Genomic DNA, 18,960 nt, shown 5'->3' with positions numbered 1-18,960 from the left:
CAGGTGGCTCTGCGATCTCTCTCCACAAAATGGCCATGACGGGGCCTCACTGGGCCATGCGCGAGGGCGGTTTAACTGGATTTGAAATCCCAACCTATTCTCCTCCACACTGCACTGGTATTGAGACGCTCCGGGAGCTTCTTTCCTTCCAACTACGTCTCTCCTTCTCCTCAGACTGCGACCGTATGTCTCCTCATGCTCTCACTGACTGACTTTCTCTGACGGAACGACACACTGACTGAATCTGACTTCTCTTCTCCTCATTGCCCCTCTGACTGACTTCCCACTCAAACTGCTTTGACTGAAAACTGTGTAACTCCTACTTAAATCCCAACTTGCATTGCTCTCTGTTCCCAGGCTTGGATCCCCTCTACCAATCAATGATCTGAGTGGCAGTAACCAATCAGGAGATAGACGTTGCCGAGCAGATTAGGACTTCGTCTGTGAGGAAAGAGGAAATTAGGGTATTTTTGACAGACAACCCCAGAAATGTCTCCTAAGGAGTACATAAACGGGAGTTTTTAAGAAGTAGTGACCACGTGACATCATGTAGGACCATCCGGGCCACTACACCCCTACTAGCCACTTTTGGTACTGCACTCCTGCAATAGATAAATATAGAATAAAACATATACATTATATATGAATTGTGTACATATACCCACATACATATACATACGTATTTCACTTATGTGTATTGGTGTGGGTCTATGTACATGATTGTGTATGTTTCTGCTTTATGACTGTGTGGAAGAATACATTCAGCAGGGGTAGCCTCATATGAACTTTTGTTTTGGGATCCTATAGTTATGTACTACAGGGAAAAAAAGTTAAATAATGTAAAATAACATAAATCTAGAGAAGTAGAGCATAATGAAATGGGATATGCATCCTGCCCTGACATCACATTTTATGTAAAGTACATTAATGCTAACTTGGCAGCTTATCAGAGTGTAATTACAAAAGGCATTTTAGAGCAATCAGAGAAAATGCTATGTTTTGCTGTGCCAGAGGCAATGCTATAGAAATGATGGTTGTTTGTGTCATATGTAAATAATTCTGGTACAGGAGAACAATGAGGTATTTGAATGGCCATACAAGAAAGGATCTGTATGAAATTAATTTGTAATACATTTCATGGCGCTCGGCAAGACAAAGGCTGGATTTTGTTAGCTCTCTTTACGAGCTGTACCATGTATAAGGATCACATAGTTTCCATAGAGACATGTGTAATATATATGTATATATACAGTTTGTGTGATATATATATATATATATATATATATATATATACTATGATCCTACTCTAAGTCTTCCGAGGATTAGCATTTCTAAATTGGTATGGCAGTTTCCTTGGTCCACATGATTGTGCTTTGCCCGCATGCTCACCAGGCATTTAATACTGAGTGCCAAGGAGTGCTTCTTTCTTGTAGCTGCAGAAGTTCCTTTGGGTGTCTTTTGTCCGGAATACCACAGCGCAGGGGTGTAGCTAAAGGCTCATGGGCTTTGGTGCAAAAGTTTATCTTCGGGCTCCCCAACTTCTCTTAACCCCTTAACGCAGGGACATAACTTGAAGCTCCTGGGTCCCAATGCAAAACCTGTAACAGGGCCCCCAACTACGAGGGGCGGCTGATAAGTCTTTGGCTTTACCCAGAAAGAAATGAGATAGGAAGATGAAACTTTACATTTATTCCACATACTGTCCACTGATGTCCACACACTTCTTACATCAGTATTCCAAGTTCTGTAAGCCTTGCAAAAAGAAGGATTTCGGTTGTGCCTCAAACCAGTCATCCGTAGCAGCCATGGCATCAGAAATGGTGTGAAATTTGGTACCCTTGAGGTGTTTCTTCAGGTTTGGAAACAGATGATAGTCGGAGGGAGCTAGATCTGGTAAATAAGGTTGGTGGTCAACAAGCTGGAAGCCTAGCTCCACCAGTTTTGCCGTGGTCGCTTGTGCAGTGTGAGTGGAGGCATTGTCTTGCAGGAACAAGATTCCTTTGGACAGCTTGCTGCATCTTTTGGCCTTCAGAGCTGCCTTCAATTGGTCAAAAAGTTCAATGTAATACCTTGCATTGATGGTGGAACCATTTTGAAGGTAGTCAACTAGCAGCACGCCCTCCTTTTCCCAGAACACAGACGCCATCACCTTAGTGGCTGATTTTTGCACCCTGAACTTCTTTGGGCGAGGAGAACCACTGTGCCTCCACTCTTTTGACTGCTTCTTGGTTTCAGGGTCATACAAATAAATCCAGGTCTCATCCATAGTGACCAGTCCACCCAGGAAGTTCTTATCAGTCCGGAAACGCTGACAAATGGACCGGGAAGTTTTCACTCGCATGCTTTTCTGATCTGTTGTCAAACATTTGGGGACCCACTTTGCAGATAGCTTCTTCATGTTCAAATGTTCATGGAAAATAACACAAACACGTTCACGAAAAATCCCCAAGATGTCTGCTATTCCTTTAGCTGAAATTCCCTGATTCTCCAGAATGAGGTTGTGCACAGCATCAACGATCTCCGGAACAACAACCTCTCTCAGTCGTCTAGGACGTTCCTCATCATTGGTGCTGAAATGGCCCGTTTTAAATTTGGCAACCCAGTTCTTAACTGTAGAATATGAAGGGCATTGATCCCCCAATGTATGCGACATATCATCATGAATATCCTTTGCGGACTTTCCTTGCAGAAACAAGAATTTTATCTCTCCTCTGCTCTCATTTGCTGTGAATATCGCCTTAGACTCTGCCATTTTGTATTCCTGCGTGCCGAGATCACTGTTGCCATAAGCTACAAACACAAAATTTTGAAAACATATATTAGACACATAAGGCTTTTATGTGATGTAACATTCATTACCATAGAAACAAAAAAAGAACATAAAGCCAAAGACTTATCAGCCCCCCCTTGTATAATACTTTATTCATAGTACTTGGCTCCCTATATAGTGAAAAGAGAGAGAGGCCTTATGGGCCCCCTAAGGCTCCTGGGCCCAGGTGCAACTGCATCCCCTATAGTTACGCCAGTGCCACATTGATTCATGTTCCCTACTTCTCTTCTCAGCTCAAATATCTCCTGTCGTGTATAAACTGATTGGCCAACATGGAAGCATTTCCCTTAGCCAGCCAATCAACTACAACTAGTATGTATTTATTCCAGTCCAGCCCTCACATGGGTGCTGGTTATTTTCTTGTGTGCATGCATGTTGTGTGGAGCTCTGTCTGTCTTGTCTAAGTCCTGTCCTGTTTGTGCCATCCATCCAATGTTGATTGGATGCCTAAGTCCAGCTTTGTTTGTTCCACCCGTCCAATGGTGTTCAGACACCTGAATCATGTTCTGTCTATCCCATCTTTCCAGTGGTCTGCCAGATGCTTGAGTCTTGTCTTCTCTGTTCCCTCTGTCCCATAGTGGTAGGATGCCTCAGTCATGTCTTGTCTTTTTTCTTCCATTCAAAGGTTTGCTGTCCTCTATGTGGTGTTTGGTGTAGATGCAGCCTCCTGTCAGCTATGTACCTGTGAGGTTTGTTCAGCTTTACCTAGCTCTATTAACTTTTTTATCTGTTATAAATTCTGTGCTCTATCCTGGAACAGACTAGGTCCCTTAGGCTTAAGAATTCTGATCATCCCAATCACAACGATCACCCTCCTTTAAGCAGGGTCCACCACGTTGGTTAGGAATAGCGTTCCCTCTCCTATATGTATGTTTCCCCTGTCTAGATTTAAAAATATAGTTATATCTTGATCTGTTTTGGACATAATTGTGTCTTGGTTTCACGTGTTTGTGATATTCCTGAGGGCCACCATACTTGTGCCCTGCTCAACCATAACAACTAGTTTACAATGGTTATATGAATTATGTTCTTACATTAGAACATGAAAGCAATGTCATTCATTTATCATTCACATATTGCTTAATTTTTATATCAGTCACCTCCTTTTTTATGAACTCTAGGCCCAAAGGATCAGAAGCACAAGCCAAAAACAGTAAGCAAATAATACCATTGCAGAAGGCCCAAACTTTATGTAAGGCCAGTTTCACATGTGCGTCAGAACCTCCGGCCGGAGGTTCCGTCATGGTTCCCGCTTAAAATCTCAAATGAAAAAGTGCTGCATGCCAAGCCAAGATGCTGGGTGGAAAGCAGATGGACCCCATTATAGTAAATGGAGTCTGTCTGATGCTGTTCAGTTCCAGCCAGAGACGGAACCGTTCAGCCATGGGGATTCTCCTATCCTGCTCCCCGAATGGAGCAGGAAATTAGAACCTCAGTGCAGATATGAAACCACCCCAATATCAATGTAATCTGCAGCAAGACAAACCAATACTACCGCTTATAGGCTGTACCTCCCTTACCCAACTCATTTCAATGGCATGGGAAAAAAACTTTTTGTATAGTGGCAACTTGTGTTTCCAATAAAGAACCATCAGATAGTGTTCCCTGCAATAGCAGTAATTCAATTTTACTTTTATAAGAAATTAATGAGCATTTTATAGAAAATAAATGTGTTCTCCTTTTAAGTCCACCAGGAATTTTGTTTTTGCCAACCAAAAATATTTGATTTAATAGAAAGTGGTACAAACCACCGGGGGATGATTCACTGATGTATTCCTCATTTTTTCCAATGTGCCAAGTTGCAGTACATTCCGTTCACACAGAAAAATATATACTGCTGTATACAAGCTGTTTGAATTGCAATGAGTTTTCTCTCAAACTGCAGAAAGATCCCTCGTACATTTGTTGTGGTTGTAGCATAAATGTAAATTCAAATGCTGAAATAATACAAGCAGGAGAGGCTTTTATTCATCGGTATATCAATTCCCAAGAAGACAAAAGAAAACGTACTTACAATGTAGGATGTAAGAGTTTCCATGAGTTGTTAAATTATTCTTTATGTTGTTGAGTTTCCTAGTCCTGGCCTGCCTGACTATGCTTCTGACCATGATCTAAGACTCTAATGTATCTGAGTCCATCACCATCCTCTCCAGTTTACGGACCTGTAGTCAACGGTATGTTTATGCGTTCCTGTTCAAGTATTGTTCTGTAAGCCGGGGGACTGGCTTAAATGCAGGGTCATCACACAAGGAAATGACAGAGGTGTGGCGACTTAAAAAAACATGGGTCTTTACTAGAGATGAGCGAACGTACTCGGTTCGGGTGTTTTTGGACCTGAGCACCGCTTTTTCCGAGTAACTGACTACTCGGACAAAAAGATTCGGGGGGCGCCGGGGGGCAGGGGATGGCGTGGTGGAGCGGAGGGTAGCAGTGGGGAACAGGGGGGAGCTTTCTCTCTTCCCCCCCTCCCCTCTGCAACCCCGACGCCCCCCCGAATCTTTTCGTCCTAGTAGTCAATTACTCGGAAAAAGCGGGGTACTCGGGTCCAAAAACACCCAAACCGAATACGTTCGCTCATCTCTAGTCTTTACTAGATGCAGAAACTGAAACACATGGCCACGGCATAAGGGCTTCTTCACATGACCGTATTTGCATGCTGAAAAATCCATTGAGCAACATACAGAGAATAGAACCCATTGGTTTCAATGGGTTCATTCTCATTTCTATTTTTCGTGCCTGTGGTTCTCCTGCATATAGATATAAAACAGAAGCCAGTTCAAGTATCCTCACACCAACGGGAATGTAAGGGACGTAAGTTGGCCTCATTAAAATGTAACTTTTATTGAACTAAATTAAAAATACTAAGAGGCATAGGAACTAAAAATACAAACCCCTGCCTAGCAAACCTGGAAGCGCTTAGCCACCTTTAATGTATATCATCTAATGCTGCTGTAATCTGCTATATACTGGGCTTTATGGAGCTCTCCTAAATACCTAGTAGCTATATAAGATATCAAGCGGGTCACTTCTGACTCTGCCTAAATAATATAGCCAGGTCTGCGTGTTTGAGTTTCGTTCACAACTCTAACTTGTTTCGCCAACATAGAGGCGTCCTCAGGTGTTATTAAGGGCGCACCCACCTAAATGACAGCTGTTATATAACATGAGGGAGGGATTCTCCCAATTTGACTGACCAATGAGAGACACTGCATGCTGAACGGCCAATGGAGAGAAAGCTAAATATGCAGGACAGGTCCTTAAGCCAATCATACAGAGTGCCTCCCCCATACACGGCCAATCCCGATGTGGGATGATGTAATCGACACAGAGGATGGCAGTTTGGCCTTTCCGAGCATGCTCAGTGTGTCTGACCTAGGACTTTAATAATTATTTTTCACTTCATTTTGTGGTGCAGGGTCCATACATTAAGCTTGTATTATTATGGGAGCTCTTGAAAGCCCAGTATACAGCAGATTGCAGCAGCATTGAATGTTATATATTGGAGAAGGCTTAGCGCTCCCAGGTTTGTTAGGCAGGGGGTTGTATCTCTTCATTCCCAAAGCGATGCAAGGCTGTTTCGACATGAAAATGCCTCACATCCTCGGGGATTTCACGTGCATGCTGAGCGCTATATGGGGGCGGGAGTTAGCCTGACAGTTTTTAATAAGGGTATTTAACTGAGGTATTTCTTGCCCTTTGGGCAATTTTAGTGTTAATTATTGTTAATAAGCTTGGTGTACACCCCGAGGCACTTTTTATATACTTTAGGGCTACTTCACACTGGTGATATTGTCGCAAGAAATTCACAGCCTTAGAGCTCTTTCCCACAAGTGCATAAACAGCATAGCGATTTTACATTTTCATGCCTGCTCTGTATAAGCGCCTAAATGGGCGTTTTTCTGCGATCACAGCCAGCATTTTCCCGTCCATTCCCACGACCGTGACCATCGTTCTTATAGCAAAAAAATACGCCGCACCCCGGAAAACCCTCGGTCTGCCAAAATCCTCGGGATGCCTTCCAATGCCTATATAGAGGCACCTGTAAGCTTTTCAAAGCTTTGGACACTGCAAAAATCCCTCCCTTCTCTTTCCCTGCTCCCATAGGAGTCTATAGGACCCACCAGGGTATATTGGCCAAAACATAGTTCCAGAACTATGTTTTGGCTTGCGCTACTGACGTATTTACGCACTGTATATTTGCCCATGTAAATGGCTGCAATGGCAACTAATGCGTCCCATGGGCACCGTATATATGCCCGGGTGTGAAAATGCAGCATATATGCGCTCGTAGGAATAAATCCTGAGGGTGCAATCACGCTTGCGATAAAATCGCATGATACGAATGTGAGTAAAAACGCTGAATTATGAAACCAATGGTTTTCAATGGTTTCCTTCACCTTTGCAATGTTTTCACTCATGCAATGTTCGGATACAAAAAAATCGCAGCATGTCTTACCTTTCTGCGTTTTGCGATTTTTTATTTTTTTTAAATCTCCCATGTTTTCCTATGGAGTTTTCTTTTTATCGCATTGCAACACACAAATTAGCGATTTTCGTGCGATGGATTTTTAGCAATAGGAAATCCCATTGACTTTCACGCTGATTTTATTGTGGGTGGAAGCAAAAGCATTTCCAGAACACAATTGTGAATTAACCGCGATTTGCTTGCAGCAAAAACGTGACTGCCAGTGTTGAGGAGCTCTTAGAGAATAAAAACGGACACTGCACCACCCATAATGATGGGTGCATAAGCAAGTAAGCAAGCCCCAATGTGTCCCCTGCAGCCACTCCTGCCACCCATATAGTTATAGAACGTGACTCAATGTGCCCCTGCAGGACACGGAGGAGGAGTCTGGACTGGAGCTGTGCAGGAAGCCGCAGCACTCTATAATGAGGAAGATGGAAGAGAATACACTTCCACTGCATGAACGGGCCCATTGCCTCTGTTGTAATCCGCAATTGCAAACACTATGAGAGTGGGGATAAGCACATTGGCAAGCAGCGTTGCAACTACAACATCTAAAATTCAGCTGGTTGAACTTTTTTCATCCACCAAATTTATTCTCCCCCAGCCTGACAGAGATGGCACCCATCTCCCTATCTCTGCCGACCTTGCTGCTGTGTCACTCTTTCACCAGACTGTCTCAGAAAGCTTCCTCGTGGTGTCACAAAACTATGAGGGTAGAAACAGAACCACCAAAACTACCTCCCAAAGACATGAAAGAGATGTGACACTCTTATGTCACCTGTGTCCCCATGCTGCTTTGAAATCTTGGAGTGTCTTTGTTTTCCTGACCATGTCAACCTGGCTGTAACATTCCATATGTTCTACAAGATACTATCCAATATGATACCACTATGTCTTACAATTCCTGTTTGGTATTGCTCCATCTTCCTTATTTGCATATTTCCTAGAGGAGCATGCATGGCCTTATAAGTCACCTCACTCACCTCCTAGTTGTCTCCTTAAAGAGAGATGATAGCCTGTCTGTCCCACATCATAGGTCTTTCACTAGCCAAGCCAGAAATCTACTGCACACTGTTGAGGGGCAAAAATCCTGAAAGAGCTGTCTGTGTATGGTTTTTGGCTTTTGGTTTTCAATTCCATTGTTATACAGACTTATATAACGAGTCTGACATTGGCTTGCAGGAATGCTGCCTTCCAATAGGTTGTGCTGCAGAGGTATTGTTCCATCTTCCTTATTTGCATACTGTAGTTCCTAGAGGAGCATGAATGGCCTTATAAGTCGCCTCACTCACCCTCTAGGTGCCTTCTTAAGGAGAGAAGATACTCTTCCAGACTTACAATGTCTAAAACATGCATAAAATACTATGAATTCTGCATATATTGTTAAAAAAAAACAAAAAAAACAGAAAACCAATGGTGGTTCTCCACTACTACTTTACAGTTCCTACAAACAACACCCGTACATTATCCAGCAAATCAAGCACTAGGGTTGTTGATGGCCCTAAAGTTGCTGGCTGAGTAGCTCCACCCAAACTAGACCAATCAGCTAGATGGCTGGGTCGGAGCATCTTCAAAAGCAGGTCTTGTTGGTTATTTCTGCAATGCAAACGTTGATTTGTGTGTAGGGAGTGAAAACTAGTCTGTCTGGTTCAATCCCACAGAAGAACTACTATAGCACAAATAGTGGAAATATTGTGGCCTATCACTTATGTGTATGGGGCTGCATAACCGTGTTATACACAAAATTAGGCAGATGATTTCAATGTTATGTCTGACAGCTGTATAGGTGAATTGTGCCCTACATGGGTATTGCATGAACCAGATTCTTACATGTACAGAGTTTCGAATTACAGACATATTGAGTTTTAGCAAAAAAAAGCATAAAAAAGTCACTTTTTCACCGGTTCACACAGTGGCAACTCAATTACCCTATTCCTGTACACTCCAATACTGCACATATATTATTATGGGGAGGTTGTTCTAAACATGGAGGACACAAGCAGACAAGGTCGAGAGGTTCAGTTGCTTATGCTAAACATGATCTGAATGACTTCAGTTGCGGAATGCTTCTTGGTGTCAGGTGTGGTGGTTGATTTGTAAGGCAATGTCTGGCTTAGAGCATTGACCAGTACCCTGTTGTTTCAGTTTGCGCTTGACTGTGCATTTATCTTCTTTGCGTCTGATAGGTGTGTCAGTTGTTGGTGTACACCTGGGGGCAAATAGGGAGGGTTTTTAGTTTCCTCCTTGCCTGGGTTCTGTGCTGTTCAATGCAATACAGTCTGCTTCTGCTGTTGGTAGAGGACATCTCTGGATTTCAGTGGTTCTTCCGGCAGCTCTTCAGATAAGCACAGAGATTTATTGCTGAAATTGATTCTTGTAAGGTTTTCTTTACTCATATAGTGGTTCTTCTTTGTCATTTATCAGGGTTAGTGAGTGGCACAGGCACAAGGGTTAATATAAAGTAATCAGGACAGCGCTCCACAATGTAATAATTGTATTACATAAATAACAAAAAAGGGGGGGACTTACCCGGTGTCCAGCGGGGTACCCTCCTGGGATCCAGCTAGCACCTCCACATCCCAGTAAACATGTAACTATCTGTGATATGGATCTTAACACTCTTCTTTCTAATCCTGTGGCTGCAGGAGAGCTGCTGAGATAATTATGCCCTTTCCGAAGGAACAGGCACACTGTAGCAAATGTTCCAATGCACTAAAAAAATTGCAACACTTTTGCACCAGTAGTTCAGGACAGTGTGGAAACCCTGTCCCCGCTCCACCATTTTATCCTCCCAATTGAGACTGTAACAGGAAATCATAAAATACAGTGCTCAGCAATGTTGGTATTCGGGAGTGGGGGGGAACTTCATGGACTTGACATTCACTCATGACAAGGACATTGCAATAAGACTTAAGTCCATACCGATCGATATGGAAACTGTGGATGGGTCACCCTTATCTTCAGGTCCTGTCAAACAGGAGACAATTAAACTAGAGCTCCACATGAAGACTGACCAGCAAGGAACTATCAGCTTCCAGTTCATCTCATTCCCCAAGTTTCCAGTGATTATCGGGTTCCCCTGGTTTTTTACCCATTATACCCCTATCAACTGGGAGACCAGGACCATTGCCTTCCCCTCAGAATATTGTAAGGAAAACTGCCAGATTGCACCATCCACCCCTAAACCAGTTCAAGACCTCGAGGATGATAAACATGACTTAGATAAATTACCAGTTCAATACCAGATGTTCAGGGATGTTTGCAGCAAGAAGAAGGCTGATCAGCTGCCACCTCACTGGCCGTATGACTGTCCTATTGAGCTGCTCCGTGGATCTTCTATTTCATTGGGGTGTATCTTCAACGTCTTAGAACCAGAGTTAGGATCCTTTTGGGAACATCTGGATGAAAATCTAAAGAAGGGCTTCATCCGTCCTTCTTCCTCTCCAGTAGGAGCACTCATATTCTTTGTTAAAAAGAAGGATTCTTCTCTGCGACCATCCTTTGATTACCAGGAACTAAACAAGATTACCATTAAGAATCGCTTTCCTCTCCCTTTCATCTCAAAACTGCTGGAGAGGCTTTGGACAGCCAGGGTCTTTACCAAACTGGACGTCAGAGGAGCATATAATCTGGGACGGATCCATCCCAGGGATGAGGTGAAGACGACCTTCAGAACAAGATATGGACATTTTGAATCCCTAGTGATGCCTTTTGGTCTCTGCATTGCTCCTGCTTCCTTCCAGCACTTTATCAATAATGTGTTTTGAGACCTGTTGGACGACATCCTCATATTCTCTGACAATTTGGAGGAACATCGCGGACATGTTCGGGTGGTCTTGGAATGATTCCAAAAGAATAATCTCTATATCAAGTTTGAGAAATGTGAGTTTGAACAGACCAAAATACAATTCCTAGGATACATTATCTCCCCAGAGGGCCTAAGTATGGAACCCAGCAAGATCAAAGCCATCCTGGATTGGCCAATTCCAAGAAATCTGAAAGAAGTACAGGACCTGATTGGTTTCGCAAATTTCTACAGAAGATTTATTATGGACTTCTTAAAGGTCATCTTTCCCATCACCTCCCTCACAAAGAAGGCACAAACATTTTCCAGGTCCCTGGAGGCACAAGCGGCTTTTGAGAAACTAAAGGCTCTGTTTATGTCAGCACCAGTACTGATTTGGCCAAACCAAGAATTGCCTTTTGTCATGGACGTAGACGCCTCCGACTCTGCTATGGGAGCCATCCTGTCACAGCAAGTCGGAGATAAGATGGAGCTACATCCTTGCGCATTCCTGTCCTACACCCTCCTATCCTATCACCCACAGAGAAAAACTATGATGTCGAGAACAATGAACTACTAGCCATCAAAGTGGCTTTCACCGAATGGAGATACCTCTTGGAAAAAGCCCATCATCCAGTAACGGTGCTTACTGACCATAAAAATTTAGAATTCCTCCATACTGCCAGGAGGTTATCTGCAAGATAGGCATTATGAGCTCTGTTCTTCTCCAGGTTTAATTTCATTGTGTCCTACCGCCCAGGTTCCCGAAATGACATGACAGATGCTTTATCCAAGGTATTCTCAGAGCCTGAAGAGGAGTTGAATACTGCCCACACAATTCTGACTTCAAAGAATTTTTTAGGTATCCTGCATTCTGAGGACCTCCTAATGAGGTTTAAAGGAGGCTATGAAGGTGACTCTTTTCTGAATCATCCTTCTAAGTACATGAAGCTCTTTTTTTGAGAATGGACTTTGGAGACAGGGACATCCATTATATGTCTCCAAATCTGGTTGACTCGAAGTCCTCAAATTAGTCCATGACTCCAAACTTGCCAGTCACCTTAGTGTCACAAAGACCTTGGAACTTTTACTTAGTTTTTTTTCTGGTGGCCTGACTTCAGGAAGGATGTAAGAATGTGCGTTACTTCTTGTGAAGTATATGCTCGCAACAAGATACTATGAGCTCACCCTCTTGGTTTGCTACAGCCCTTTCCAGTCCTATCCAGACCATGGGGGTCTATATTTATGGACTTTATAGTGGATCTGCCTCTATCAAAAGGAATGACTACCATCCTTGTAGTCATTGACGGACTCACAAAAATGGCTCATTTCATCCCCATAGAGAAGATTCCTACTGCTGAGCACACCACAGAGTTGATAATCCAGGAAATGTTAAGACTACATGGAATTCCTGAGGATGTGGTCTCTGATAGAGGGGTTCAGTTCACCTCAAGATTCTGGAAACACTTCTGCATGGCCCTGGGAACCTCAGTGAATCTTTCCTCTGCTTTTCATCCGCAGTCCAACGGCCAGACTGAGAAAGCAAATCAGACCCTGGAGCAGTATCTTTGATGCTTTATTAGCCATCTCCAGGATGATTGGGGGGATTACTTATCAACTGCGCAGTTTATCTATCATAATGCTAAACACAGCTCTACCATCCAGACTCCATTTTATGCCAATTACAGAGTGCATCCTTCCTTTATTCCCGGCCTCCCTATTAATACATTGGTGCCGACTGTCACTCAGAGACTGACAGCGCTGGCTAGAACTTAGCTAGAGTTAAAGGAAGCCTTACTGGAGGCCCAAGAGGCTTACAGAGAGGCGACGGATAAACACCACCAGACTGCCCCTGCCTTCCAGGTAGGAGAAAAAGTATGGTTAGCAACCATGAACCTGAAGGCCCACATGCCGGCCCCCAAATTAAGGCAAAAGTTTATTGGGCCCTTTCAGATTTCCGCAAAAGTGTACCAGGTCACCTTCCACCTAAACCTCCCTGGCAGTCTTCGAATCCATCCAGTGTTTCATGTATCACTGCTCAAGCCGTTCAAGGAGAACACTTTCCCTAAAAGAAGCCCACCACCACCTCCACCAGTGATTGTTCAGGGCAAAGAGGAGTTCCCGGTAGATCAGATTCTGGACTCCAGAAAACATAGAGGGTGGCTGTAGCACCTGGTTAGTTAGAAGGAATATGGCCCAGAAGAGAATTCCTTTGAACCAGCCTCCAACGTTCATGCTCCTCAACTGACAAAGGAATTTCATCTCATGCACCCAGGCAAGTCAGCTCCTGGGATGTCCAGTCACCATCTTGGAAGGAGGGGACTGGTGTTAGGACACAAACCCAGGACCTCTTGTGCTCCAGCATCTCTCTCCTCTGGGCTATCCAGGATTTGGACAGTTCTTTGCTGAAACCCAGTCTTGCTCTATGCTTCCTTGCTCTTACTAAGTCCATTTCCTGTCTCCCTGTCCTGGCTCTGCCCTGCTACTAATTAGGACTTACTATAAAAGCCTGATCATGCCTCAGATCCAGTGCATGATTATTATGCTCCACCACCTTGATCAAGCTCCTCCTTCTCCTGCTCCTCTGTGATAGCACCAATACCTCCTGCTGCTGACCTCTGGCTTTCATTTGACTATGTTTCTGTCTCATCCTATTGTACTGCATACTTTGATTTCCCGATAACGGCTCCTGGCTATCTTGACTACTCTCCAGTGACCAGCATGGCTACTACACCTGTGGCTCCATTTCAGCACCAGTAAGACGTAACACACCCCTTACACAACCGAACTGCGTAACACTGACTTAATACTATGTCCATATATACAGGACCTGTGGTCACATGTCTATATTTGCGAGTCCTCAAGTCAGTAGAGTAAAGCACTAAGATCACTGATCTGTGACTTCCTAAGTCCTCACCTCTTCCTCTTTCATCTAATACACAAACCTTAGTTCTATGACTTTGGTTTACCTTGATGAAGCACTGTTAAAATGCTTTGCTTTTTCTTTCTCATTTGTCATCACACCTTAAGAAGAATCTTCCGAGCTCTGAAAACTTGCAACTCTATCTTTCTGGGGAGCCAATAAAAGTATAAACTCTTTTTTATACATGCGTATTTAACATTGCATAAATGCAGGATGTCTAAAAGGGGTACACCAGGTTGGGGAAATGTGCACTTTTTAGGGAAAAATGTGCTTTTTTTACTTATATATCTTTTTTTTTCATTTTATTTATTTTTTAAATGTTACAGTATTTATATATTATTATTATTATGCAGTCACAGGTTAGCAGGGAGCACATTATCTCTGTGTTCCTTGCTGTTCCTACATACCAATCACTGATAAACAATAATCTAATGGTAACAGCCCCTTAGATCATTGTTACCCGTGATCCGTATTCACAGACATACAGAGAGGACACACACTGTCCACTCTCTGCATGCCTTCAAGCCCCCATCTACAGAGGGAATCCCTGTGACGTTATTACTGATAGCATGGGATTCCCTAGCAACAAACCACTTGAGTAACCCTTTCACAATCAGGAACATTGAGCTCAATATGAGCTTTATGTTCAGGGTTCTTTGTGGCAAGGTATTGATCATTTCAGTAGCCTTTAATACTACAGGATAGGACTGTCACACTGATAGCACGCTCCTGCTGATGGCGCTGTGTATAGCACCATGAGAGTATGTGAATGAATAGGGTGCAATCACAAGGACCAGGGTGTTTGCTGATTAACTTACATGGTCTGAGGTTAATTATGGAAAGCAATAGAAAGTATACTATTATGATCTCATGATGACATCAAATGGCAGACTTGGATCTACCATTGCCAGATTTTTTTGTTCTTTTAGTTTATTTTTAGGAAAAAATAATCTTTTAGGGTTTAAAATAACAGTCCATTTACATGGAATATGTAGCAACATTAAGCAATTTGCGAATGGCACGTTAACACTAAGCCAGCACCTGTTATTTTTCATGTCAGCACTTATATAAAATAAATGAGCCCTCCATGTACTATAGACCATGTGCTCACACTGGAACACATGCAGCTTCAGAAGATGGCGTGTGCTAGTTTTTCGCAGCCTTCCATACAGATGTACTATGTTGTTTCACGCTGGTTATTAGCCAGCTGTTACACATTGTCATTAGTGGAAGCTGCTTGCAGCAATTTTGCTTGTCAAAAGTGGACAGATTGCTGCAATATGTGCAGATAGCTAATCAGCAGCAATCTGTTACGAATTGCAGCGTGACAGCAAGATTTACAGTTGCAAAAAAAATTCAGATTTCTATATTTCCAAATCTATGAGAAAACCTTGATCTTTTCTGTACAGGAAAAAAAGTGACTATATTCAGCAATGGATATTGTGTAAGTCCTTTTTTTGAGGTTCCCTTTGCTTTTAAAGCTGAGAATAGAGCAGCACACTCTAAAAAATACTTTGTAAGAAAAAAGGAAATAAGAACCCAAAGGAGCAACTATATGGGGGGAAAAACTGATGGAATTAAATGGTAAACTAGAGTTTTCCTTGACTAGAGGGATTTAACCTTTTCCAATCCAATTTGTATCCTGGTTTTCCTAGGGGGCTAACTCTTTTTCTACTGTTATACAACGGCGCTATATGCTGGCTAAAGCCAGTACTGCATGAGGTGACACTTTGGATAGGCTCCGACAGCAGAGAGGCTGGCAATATACAGTAAGAGTACCCCGACGGACGTCTTCCAACATCGGAGCTGTACAGCCTTAAATCATAATGTCTTTAGACATCAGACAGTAGATTGGAAAGGGTTAAGACTCTGTCAAAAATACTATACCTACCCGCCAGTTCCTTCCCTCTGTTAATACTTCACTAACCCTCCAATTCTATCTATAAAACTCCGAAAATAACCACAGACATTGATGGTGGTTGAAAGTAGACAGCAGCAGCCATCTATAAAAAGCATTTTTTCAACATACTAGGAAATACCTCATTAAGGCATTCAATACAATTTGACATAACATATTAACAACATTTTAAGACGTATCAACTTTTACAGGAAGAATCAATGAAGGCAACCAAACCCACTCTACAATGGGTGCAAACTCCACTTTGCAGTAACACAGAGCAAGCACCGCCTTTACCCTTGGCCACACCCACTTGACCCAAGGACACCTACAGTAAACAGCTGGTATCTATTGCTTAGAATTGCTTAGAATGTCTCCTATATACTGCATATTGCCTCCGAAAACCATTTCCTGCACAGCATAATGTACTCATCTCCCTTAACTAAACCCCCGACTGATGGTAACCCCAGAACCCGCATTCTCCACCTCATGAGACTTTACTATCATTGTCCTGATAATGACCCACGTCATGACGCCCTCCTCTAAACAACGACCACTATGCCAGCCCAACTATAGACATCACTGCTTCCCGTTATTAACCACATGCTCTGTTTCTCGAATTTCCCTCCAAGCTGTTTCCATCTCCCCCTGCTACCAGCTATACCCCGACTACCTAAATAGCTAAACGTCCAAATCCCACCTCCTCGTCCTTTTCCTGCTTAAACGCCCATCACACTACGTCTACAACTTTTGCAGCACACCTTACTGTACACTTTTGCAGACTTGAACAAAATAAAAAAAACAAAAACTGATGCAAAATATTCACCAAATCTGCAATATGTGTTACATGCGGACTTTCATGCAAACTTCCTTGTAAATTTTACCCTTTGCATTGCAAAGGGTGCAGTCAATGGTAAACCCCAAACACGTTGCCATGCTTATGATCGCTATCTACTGTTTACAATATACAAGACTGGTGTGCAGCGTTCCACTCTCATACAATTTAAGGTAATACACAATTAATGCCCTCTACACTTACTTCTATTTTCTCTGTTTTACCCCTTCAGCAATCAGTGCCCAAGTTGACGTGAAATTGTGGAAAGCAACAGCACATATAACAAACAAATATAATTAGTGTTACTTGTTGTGACAGGCTGGTAGTTTAAATCAGGCTGATTTTTTCAGAATCGGATCAGATCAGCCCAATCCATTACTTGGCAAAAATTGGCTTTACCATAATGCATGCTTGACGGTTTTTGGTGCCTCTTCAATGTATGCGGCTAAGTCATTAGCACTATTGCCTTGCAGTGCTGGAGTCCTAGGTTCAAATCTCATCAAGGACAACATCTTGTTTGAAAAAACTGCATATATATGTTGCCCTTGGTCAAATTTGATTATAGAACTGAGCCACCAAGCTTGTTCTCTCTGCTTTCTTCTCTGGAGGAGGAGAAGGGGTAGAAGTAGGAAAAACACAAAAGGAACTTACAAAGTACATGCAGATGTTGTCCTTGGTCAGATTTGAACCTAGGACCCCAGCAATGCAGGGCAGCAGTGCTGATGACTGGAGCCACCATGCTTATTCCTCCTCCTCCTCCAAAAAAAGGAGAAGAAGGATAAGGCTAAGCGTGTCTTCTTCTCCTCCTCCGTTTCCTCCTCCAGAGAAGGAAAAAGCAGGAGAAGGAATAAGCTTGGTGGCTCATTACAAGCAACATCTGTATGGAGTTTTTTAGGTTCTCTTTATGTTTATTCTTATCCTCTTTCCCTGTAGAAGAAAGAACAAGTGTGGTAGCTCAGTTGTCAGCACTGCTGCCTTGCAGTGCTGAAGTTCCAGGTTCAAGCCTCAGCAAGGGCAACGTGTGTATAAAGTTTTTCATAGTTCATGGAAATGATGTACTTGATGAGATTTCACTGTAGGACCCCAACATTGCAAGGCAGCAGTGCTAACTATTGAGCATTTCCATTAAATTTGGGGATGGTGCGGAGGGGGGGGGGCATTAGGCTACATTTTGGACCTTCTGGAGGTCCGATCAGTCCTTGAGTAAATGAAATGGAGGTCATTTAGGCACACTACTGCTAGATTAATTTCAATGAAAGTGGTGAGAATACCAAATTCTAGAGCTTCGACAATCTCCAGTGCTATCATTGAAGTGAACGGAGCAGCACTGCACCTGTTCAACCTCCACTCCATTCATTCGGGGACCCGACCTCCCTTTTTGAGGTAGTGGGGGTCTTGGCGGTTGGACCCCATCCATCAAAAAGTTATCCCCTATCCTGTGCATAGGGAATAACTTCACAACTTGGCACAACCTCTTTAAGAGTAACTGTACTTTTTACAAACTTTTGAAATCAAAATCGTGTTCCCCCGATTACTTTTGAAAAATCAGTCCAATCACTCCTGACCTAGTTATTCCAATGCCCACTCATCACTAAATATAACTAACATCCTCTGATCTGGGAACAGCTTTAGCTACCCTTCATCATTTCACAGCATGAATGGAACACCTTTTCATGTTTCATTTTTCTCATTTCCAGGGTGGACTAACCCTTTGCTTCTGAGTCTGTTTATCCAGTCTGTTCTCGATTAGCAAAGAATCATGTGTCTAGAGCATATGACTTAATACATTTATGCCCAGTCTGCGTGCTTGAGAAAATGGGAAGATAGTTTACTTTTAGTAACTTAACTAGAAGTATAACTTTAATACTGGTAATTCCTAATAAATTACAGACAAGATGTTCCAGGCCTGTTGATAATATTTCCAATAAACACCTTGAGTTATCTCAACAGTATTTGGAGATTAGTTCAATCTGCTCTGTTTTTCATGTCCTGAAGTCTATTATCAATGATGTCACCAAGTTACAGTATCAACCTCAAAGCAATAACAAACAGTGTAAATCCAAGGGCCGAGATTGGGTCTTCATGTTTTTAACAAATTCCAAGAATATGAAGTGTGGAACAGCTGCCTTCTAAGAGTCTCAGATGTTGACTTGTCATGTCTCCACCATAAACCACACATCCTGCTCTTCTCAACTATCCGGGGATAACATTCTGCCTCATCTC

The sequence above is a fragment of the Eleutherodactylus coqui genome, chromosome 10, assembly GCF_035609145.1.
Source record: "Eleutherodactylus coqui strain aEleCoq1 chromosome 10, aEleCoq1.hap1, whole genome shotgun sequence".
Taxonomy (NCBI): domain Eukaryota; kingdom Metazoa; phylum Chordata; class Amphibia; order Anura; family Eleutherodactylidae; genus Eleutherodactylus; species Eleutherodactylus coqui.
The sequence above is the reverse complement of the archived record's forward strand: the minus strand, read 5'-3'. Positions refer to the sequence as shown.